The sequence below is a fragment of the Cupressus sempervirens genome, chromosome 4 (assembly GCF_028749045.1).
Source record: "Cupressus sempervirens isolate cs-2001-9-10 chromosome 4, ASM2874904v1, whole genome shotgun sequence".
In the NCBI taxonomy this organism is placed as follows: domain Eukaryota; kingdom Viridiplantae; phylum Streptophyta; class Pinopsida; order Cupressales; family Cupressaceae; genus Cupressus; species Cupressus sempervirens.
The window spans coordinates 665,200,656-665,209,030 of NC_143121.1; positions in this window are offsets into that span (position 1 = coordinate 665,200,656).

Here is an 8,375-nt window from a genome sequence, read left to right on the forward strand (position 1 = left end):
TCCTTAAGGGTCTAGGTGAGTTAAAGTGTAAATTTTGACACGCTAAGGTTTTTTTGGGTGTCTTGAGGTAAAAATAGGTGGTTTAGACTCATTTTGAGGGAATACGGTGCATTTTGATTCATAAATATAAAGTGCAAAATTTGTATTGTAACTTCACAAAAGTTGTTAAGGCTTAATAATGTAAAAGTTGTACAACTAATGGTTGGATAATTGGGGGTTGGTTCCAACTGTTGGAATATAACTAAAATGATGTATAAAGCCTCTTTTGGTCAAGGAATTGGTGGTTGGATAGTTGGTAGAGAGGAAAAAATGAATTTAATCAATTTTATTGTATAACAAGGGTTTATGTAGTTTATAAAAATCTTCATGCCATGAGACTATTGTGGAATGTCAAGGACATGAATTAACTCTCTATTACATTTGATTTGGGTTCATTACATTGCATTTTTTGCAACACCATGGGCCAAAACTATGGGAGATTAAAGAATAGTTACTAGTCAAGGTGTTATAGACTTCAAAGGGATTTCGAAAGATTTCATGGTCAAGTATATGGAGTAGGAGTACCACTGTGTAAGGAAACTCATAACAAAGAAAATATATAATTATTTCCACATAACGCATAATATATCTGAAATAAATATGCAATTGAAGTCCACATGCAAGAGAATAGACAACATACCCACAAAAAATGTCCAAAAGCATAAACTCACAATGCTACCATAGTCAACATATACCATAAACTATCCAGATCAATATATCACCAAATAAACCATGCCAAACTTACACCAAATTTGAACCTATATGTAGAGCTCTCCAAGAGCTTTCTCTTGACTATTTGAAGTCCAAAATCCGACTTTGTATGCCCAAGTTATGCCCTAATCTATGCTCTAAATAAATAACATCAAAATTTTAGGCTTTTAAAACCTAACAAAATGTCAAAATCATAAAACCAAACCTACACCAAGTTGTACTACTCTGAATTAGCTTTCCAATGCCTATAAGAAGTCTAAAATTTGATATCCTGAGAGAAAGTTATGGCCATTTTACTAAGACAATCTTTTTACCATTTTCACCACGATTTTTTTTTGTTTTGTGACGAAAATTCCGATGGGATTAAATTTGATGGTCATTACAAACTAAAACTAAAAAACTCTTTCATTTCCTCTGAACATGGTCAAACTAGGGCATATTATATATCAAAATTTATGAAAATGTTGACCCAAATCTAATGGTGAGGTCTGTTTTTGCCCAAGAGATCATTTCTACAAGCTTCCCCCTAAAACCCCCCATTTAAATGAAACATTCAAAAAACCCTTTTGTCCTAAAATTTCACATGGCCAAAATCTACCAATATCCCATCATAACAGCAAACCCAAAACCCTCAGATCTACAATAAACAACTCATATATCTTGCCCTTTCTTTTATCCTCTCATGCATTCATATGGATTCAATCTAGGGTTATAATAATAAAACCATAGCTTTGATACCACTTGTAAGGAAACTCACAATAAAGAAAATATATAATCATTTCCAAATAACCCATAATAGATCTGAAATAAATATGCAATTGAAATCCACAAGCAAGAGAATAGAGAACATACTCACAAAAAATGTGACACAAGATAAACCTTGGGAAATCCTCATTGGGGGGGAAAACCTAGCCTCCAAAAGCATCCATCACCATGTATTATTTATCAAAAATATCATTGCAATACAACCATGGAAGCCTTCAAAGCCATAGCCACAACCTAGCAATCCATGTGAACAAGCATGAATCCACACATCCCATGTCATGCTTCCAACCTTCACAAATGCTCCCTTGGCTAACTTGTCAAGCCTTGTCCTGCTCGACTCTTACCTTTTTTTCCTCCTTCTTTCTCTTACAACAACTACCCTTGTGGCTACTTATATAGTAGCAAGTCCCACAAAACCACCAAGTTGTAATACATAAACAATGTGCTAAAACCATGTGCTACCTAACCCATTAACCCCATATTTAATATTGAAAATTTAATTTGTTTCCCCAATATTAAATAATTACATGAAATATTATCACAATATTACAATACAACTTATCAAGTATATCCTATGGGAATCTTTACATGTTGCACACCCATCTAGGTGTAACATTACATAATAAAATAAAATAATACAATATAGCAATATCATGCAATGTGCGCAACACCCATTATCTCAACACACTTTTCCCGTCAAGTGGATATGAACTAGGTCTTTTTTGCTAAATTCATGTAGTAAGGCCATGATAATGCCATTTGTTTTTTATTTGTGTTAAACAAGATCCTAAAGACCCATTGTATCTATTGACTCCAAATTGTAAGGCCATTTGTGCCATGAAGGTCATGTAGGCCGATAAGGCCATTAAGGGTCTAGGTGAGTCAAATTGTAAATCTTGATGCCCTAAGGTTATTTTAGGGGTCTCAAGGTCAAACAAGGTATTTTATAGTCATTTTGAGGCAATACAATAATTTATTGTTTCATAAGTCCAAAAAGTGTAAAATTTGCATTGCCACTTTGGTCCTAAGTTATTAGATTACTAGGGGGTTGGGGGGGGTCCAATTAGTAATTTGAAATTCAACTCACTTTTTCACCTTTCAAACAACTAAGTAGTTATCAAACTTAAAGAATCAAATAAAACATCCAACACATGAAATCATCCACACATTTGACTAGGTACTTTGGTTATGTGGAAACCCAACTTAGATCTAAACCGCAATGGGGACTAATACCCACAAATAATTTACACTTTTTATAAAGTTTGCACTGTTAGGAACTAAGCCTTGTTAGGAGTTTACAAATACACTGTTAAGTGCCACCCTATTAGGGAACTTACTATAGAAGTTGATGAAAGATCAACCCCACAGCTCCCAAGACTCACCTGCACGCAAACACCTATCACATAAGAGAGAAGCAAAAAGCTATGGAGGCTAGAATTCCCAAATCCATAGATGAGACATTCTTGATGAGAAAAAAGAGAGATTGCTATTATCAAAAGTGAATTAATAAATTACAAAGAGATCAATCCTTATAAAAGGAGATCAAAACCCCAATAGGGTAAAACCTAGGTTGCATGATAATAATTAATAAAAGAGTTAATTATTATATGCCTAAAGTTTAGCTTAAGCAAACTAGAGATAATAAATGACTTAATAATTAAATCAAAATGATTCGATCAATAAGGCAATATCTTATTACTCTAACACCCCCTATTAAGACAAACTTACGGAGTAGCTAAAAACCTAGAAACTACTATTAAAAGCAAATTGGGTCCTAGCAACAAGGCCTAATGAGGTACCCAAACACAACCAAATCTTGCTAAAGAGGAGAAATAGATAAAACCACATGGGAAAAAACCTACTCCAAAAAGAAATGGAAAGAATGTTCTGGAAGATAGGAACAGAAGATGATAATGAAGAATACCATTGAAGCATGAAGTTGCAAACACTATTGAACTGTTGATCTGAAGAACCCCCACTATATAGAACATGACCAAGTAGAGAAGACTAAGTTAGAAGAGTTGATGAATTAAAGATGGAAGGTATCTTCGTGGCCTCCAAAAATAGGAATGAAATAATTTCTCTATGCTAAATGATCCATCTCACTGAAATGCATAGGTATCCAGCCACTATAATCACCTAGTACATAGGATCAAATATTGAATACATAGCTCACTCCATCGAACCAAGAAAGAAGTAGAACCATCATAATCCCCCTATAATACTAAGAAGTAAGATAGAAACACTAAAACTCAATGCAATATCTCTTGCATGAAGAAGAACCAGAACATCGAGAGTGCAAAAGAGGTACAAACACCTATAATGGCATGTGTCATCAACACATCATGAGGCTAATATCATGGAATGAACACTTACTTGACAAATGAAGATGGTGAATATGGCCAACATGAAACCCCTCAAGGCAATTTATAATGTAGTGCAAGTATAATAAAACAAAAAGATGTCCAAGATCACAAAATGCAATAGAGTGGCACTTTATCTTAGCATGTTTGCAAAAATACTACAAAGGGATGTCAACAAAGATTAAAAGAAGCATAAGGTTGATATAATACATAGTAAAACCTATGAAAAAACATCTGAAATAACAAAATCGATCTCTAGACCTAAAATAACCAAGATATCCACTAGAATGCAAAAAAATAAAATATTGAATGGGATGTGTCTAGAGTAGAATCTGGAAAATAGAATGTCTCAAGATATGTCTCATGGAGTGCAAAATAGAACCTTTAACTTTGCCTACATAAACTAGAAACCAAATAGCATCAAAAGTCCAAATAAACTGCACCATCATGATGAGCTCGAAATCAACTTTTCGATGCTTCTTTTGGATCGAAAAATAGAGTTTGGATGAGCAAGTTATAGCCAAAAAACCACATGTAGGTCAAACAAGCATTGGAAAAATAATAAATAAATAAATTACCACCTCAATATCCATACCAAAACACCTTAAAAAGTGTGTCCAATAGTACCAAAAATTGTCTTGGGAAATGTGTCAGTTTCATACTAAAATTGTCTCAATTTGCATTCCAAAAATCACAAAATCACTGTCTTGGGAAACATGCCACAAAATCTTGATTTTTGAACCAAAAATCTTGATTTACATGCCAAAATTTAGAAAATCTCCACCTCGGGAAACATGCCAAAAAATCTTGATTTTGAAAAAATCTCAATGTATAAAAAATCATAAAATCACCACCTCAAGAAACATGCAAAAAATTAGAAAATTGTCACCTTGGGAAATGTGCCAAATCTAGGAGCAATATTTTTTAGCCTAAAATTCCAACCATGTCCAAATTGGACAAATTTTATATCAAAATAGAGGTTTTGTGGCACTTTGAGCTCAACGGTGATGTTCATTTGGGCTCAAAATGCACTTTAAAATGGTGACCCCCAGAATCAATACAAAAAAACTCTAAAAAATGAAACTCTCAAAAAGAAAAAAATCACAGATCTAAAAGCTAAGCCAAAATTCTCATAAACAAAATAGGGGCATGAAGATCTGGAGCTCTAATACCATGTAGAAGTTGATGAAAGATCAATTCTGCAACTCCCAAGAATCCCCTGCATGCAAACACTTGTCACAGAAGAGAGAAGCACAAAGCTATGGACATTGGAATTCCCAAATCCATAGATGAGACATTCTTGATTACCAAAAAGAGAGATTGCTATTACCAAAAGTGAATTAATAAATTACAAAGAGATCAATCCTTATAAAAGGAGATCAAAACCCTAACTAGGTAAAACCTAGGTTGCATGAAAATAATTAATAAAAGAATTAATTATTATATGCCTAAAGTTTAGCTTAAGTAAACTAGAAATAATAAGTGACTTAATAATTAAATCAAAATGATTTGATTAATAAGGCAATATCTTATTACTCTAACATTTACCTCTAATCTAATTAAGAGCTTTACAATGTTAGGAGTAGTAGGACATTAAACACTAATTAAAGTATCATCTTGTTAGAGGATTTACAATGATAACCTATTAGGATCCACTCGGTTAAGGGATTTCACCTGTTGTAAATGTTAGGGAACAATAGAAATAATGATCTATAAAATAACACTTCCTCTACCTATTCATATTAGTTTTAGCTCTCTTTGTCTTCTCAAAGCTCTTCTCCCTTCCTTGACTAGACCACACTTTCCACTTCTTCACACACCACTAGAACGTGATTAACAACAATAAAAATTGTCCAACACAAGTTATACTAGATTTTGTCGTTTCCACCAGTTTAACATTTTCCCTAAATGTATTACCATTGGGAAATTCTAATATCTTGCTCAAATCCAACTACCATAATATTGTTAACTTATTTCATAAGTCACCTTTCATTATCACATCAATAATTCATAGTATATTGTGCCAGAAATCAAAGCACATTTTGACCTATCATGAGCTTCCTCTAGAATCTTTTTCACAATACTTGATCTCAATCACTATGAGATCTAAGATAGCCTCCATATGTATGTCTTTGTCATACAATTATAATTAATTAAAGTCAAGTTATTGCAATTGTGATTCCTTTCACTGATTCCAATTTAATCAATCGTTACTCAAGAACTCATTCTTTGTTAACTTGTCTAATATAGATTTATTGATCGCCATCCTTAACCTAAAATTGTCTCACCTGTCATCTTTCCACCCTTGAAACACTTCACCTATAATGATAATGAGTTGTTATTGTAACTAAATAAACTTCACTGACTAGGTTAATATCCTCTTGCGATTGATTTGCTCAATTCATCATGGATTTGATAAACTAATCAAATCACCTATTGTTTGTCATTAATTTCTCATAGTAGTTGCAACTTTACTTCACCAATCCTCTCATTCTTCTCTACACCATATGCATCCTCAATCTAAATTCACTCAATTATAGTTGGCAATATCTTAAGAAGACTAGGTCAATAGTTGACATCAATGACAACACAATAATTGGTCATCCTGTAATCAAATCATCACTTGATCGATCATTTCTTGTATTCCTTCTAATATTTTCTTTATCAAAATTACTTTTGTATAATTTATTATAGAAACAACATATTGTGCTTGAGGTGTGGGCTGAGATACTCAATTTTGCTTCTTACTTGTCCATTAAACAAGTCTTTCTCCTAAGAATAATGCATCACCACTTGTGCTCTTTCTATCATCTACATTGTATGTCCAATTAGCATGAGTAAATGCACTCAATGTGAAATCTCTTTTACATCCATACCACATTCCAAATTCTTCAGTTCCCTTGAGATATATGAGGATTCTCTTGACTGTAATCAATTATAATTCCTTTAGATTAGAAGAAAAACTTGCTACTAATCCAACTGTTTCTATTGTATTTGGTCTATTATGCACCACATATTGTAGCTTACCGATTATTGATTTGTACAGTGTCTCATCTATTGCCTTTGTATCATCTTCCTTGGATATCTTGCAAAATGTAATCATAGGAGTACCCATTGGTTTTGAATCTTCCAAACCAAATGTTTTCAGTGTTTCCTTGATTTGCTTGGGCCAACTGATGTATATACCATCCTTGATTTTGTAAATCTATACACCTATGAAGAATTTGATCTCGTAGACATTTCAAATTCCTTCTTCATTTATTTTGAGAATATAATGCTCATCACATTATTGCCTCCAAATATGATATCATCAACAAAGATTTTTGCAATCAACAACTTGCCTTCACTTTTTACCTTTAGGCATGTATTGATGTTAGAACTCATTTGTGTGAATCCAAACTTGATTAATTATGAATGTAACCTCTCCTACCATGCTCTAGGAGCTTCTTTAAATTCATATAGGGCCTTCTGTAGTATGCAAACCATGTTCTTTCCTTCTGAACTTGTAAATCCTTCTAGTTGTTCTATGTACAACTCTCCTTCCAGTATCCCATTAATTAGGAATATTAACTTGACATCCATTTGATAGTATTTGAATCTTTTGTAAGAAGATGAAGGTTATATTATGAATCCTTTTAATCTGGGTGTGAATGTTTCTCCATAATCTAGCCCTTCCTCTTGTTCATAGCCTTTACAAACCAACCTTTCTTTATTTATGTTTACTTCACATGTTTCATCCATCTTATTTCTAAAAACCCATTTTGTTCCTATCAAATTCTTGTTCAATAGTCTGGGCACTAAAGTCCATGTTTGGTTCTTTTTCTATATGTCCTGATTCTTCATTCATGGCCTTTAAAGCATGTTTTTATATTTTTTGGTTCATATTGAGATAACATACACACACCAATATCTTTATCTAGTCTTCTTCTTTTAAAGCATGTTTTTTATATTTTTGGGTTCATATCAAGATAACATACATACACCAATATCTTTATCAACAATTTTTTGATCTAGGGAGAGATTAAGCTTGAAATACCTTGCTAACACTAATTCTATCCTCAAAGCTTCTTCAACAACTTGAATTGGTTCCTATATATTTTTCTATTCTACCACTACTTACATGCTTTTTTATTATGTTTCATATACTACATGTAGATAAATCTTGTGTAGTCACATGGTTCTCTATTGTAACACCCCTAAATTAGCACATTGGAAATTTGAACCAATTTTGGTGGATCAATCTTACAACATCATTTTTTTGATCAATTAAGTCCTGCTGTACTAGGCATTTCTGGTTCTTATCGTCTTTGCTTGACCTAAGTGTCAAATGCAGGAAATCCCTAATTTGTATAAATCACATACTTTTTTTAATTCCTAAATATTGATTGAAATTGGCTAAATTAACCTCCTAATTGAATTAATTTAACTATAAGTCCTAAGTACTTTAATTAAATTAAATCCACCCTCTTTAGCTAATACACATAAAAAAAGGAGGCT